Here is a 1,112-nt window from a genome sequence, read left to right on the forward strand (position 1 = left end):
GGTAGTAATAAACTATGTAACTAAGTAGTTTGTAAGGTAATAGTAACTGTTGAGAATGACAGAAATAAGTAGAAACAAAAATACTTTTGGATAATACATTCTGCTATACTGTTATATATGGTAAAACACAGTAAGTAATATTACAAGATATACCATGCTTTACGTTATGTTTCAGTAAAGTAAAAGAAGGAGCAACACTTGGGTATCATATTTTGTTTGAGTGGATTTTAACGTTATGCTGTATTTGCACTCTAATGATACTGTGCGTTTCGCTACAATTGTAGAACCGTTTTCGAATGAGCGTGTTTTATTTTTATTACCAAACTGCACCGAATTGCACGTTACAAAACTATAACGAAACACTCTTTTTTATTGATAAAAATGTGTAATACACTCCACTATAGCCATAAAAACGATTTTGAACGAGACCATTTTATTTCAGTTAGTAGAGACTAGGCAGCAAAATATGTTACACATTAATAAGGAAGTTATTTTATATGTTTCGTTATAAAAAAATAAATAAATAAATAGAATACAAAAAATAAAACGAAATAAATTAGAAAATAAAAAAAAACGCAGAGAAAAAAGGACGAAACTATAGAAAAAGAAAAATAACTTTTTACAAGTTTACTTTGTTATCATAACGTTTTTTTTCGCATGGATCAAGAGTGCATAAGCTATTGAACAAGTTTGTGTGAAAATACATACCAAAGCTAATAGAAATGAAACAATAAGGCAAACATGCTGAATGTGTACAAAGAAGCTCAAGGCTCAAAACATTTATATTTACTAGGAGTGATGGTTATTCTTGGTTGTATTCTCTTTATGTATTAGTTTGTATAAATATTGGTTATTGAATATGAAGTATTAAATATGAAATAGTTGCAACAGTTGTTTCTCAGACTTTTTGACTTTTCGTATAAATATATTTTTTGTTAGAGAATTATAAAAGAATAACCCAAGTATATAGCAGAGCGAATAGCAAAAAATGACAAGACACTTTTCTTAAAAGTACGCATTACTCAATTAAAAGTACATACATCGTCTGGTTCATTAGCTGAATAGACTTTGAAGATTTAAATAAATATAGGAAAGAGACGATTAAAAGAAGT

Source organism: Schizosaccharomyces cryophilus, assembly GCF_000004155.1.
Source record: "Schizosaccharomyces cryophilus OY26 unplaced genomic scaffold supercont4.14, whole genome shotgun sequence".
NCBI lineage: Eukaryota > Fungi > Ascomycota > Schizosaccharomycetes > Schizosaccharomycetales > Schizosaccharomycetaceae > Schizosaccharomyces > Schizosaccharomyces cryophilus.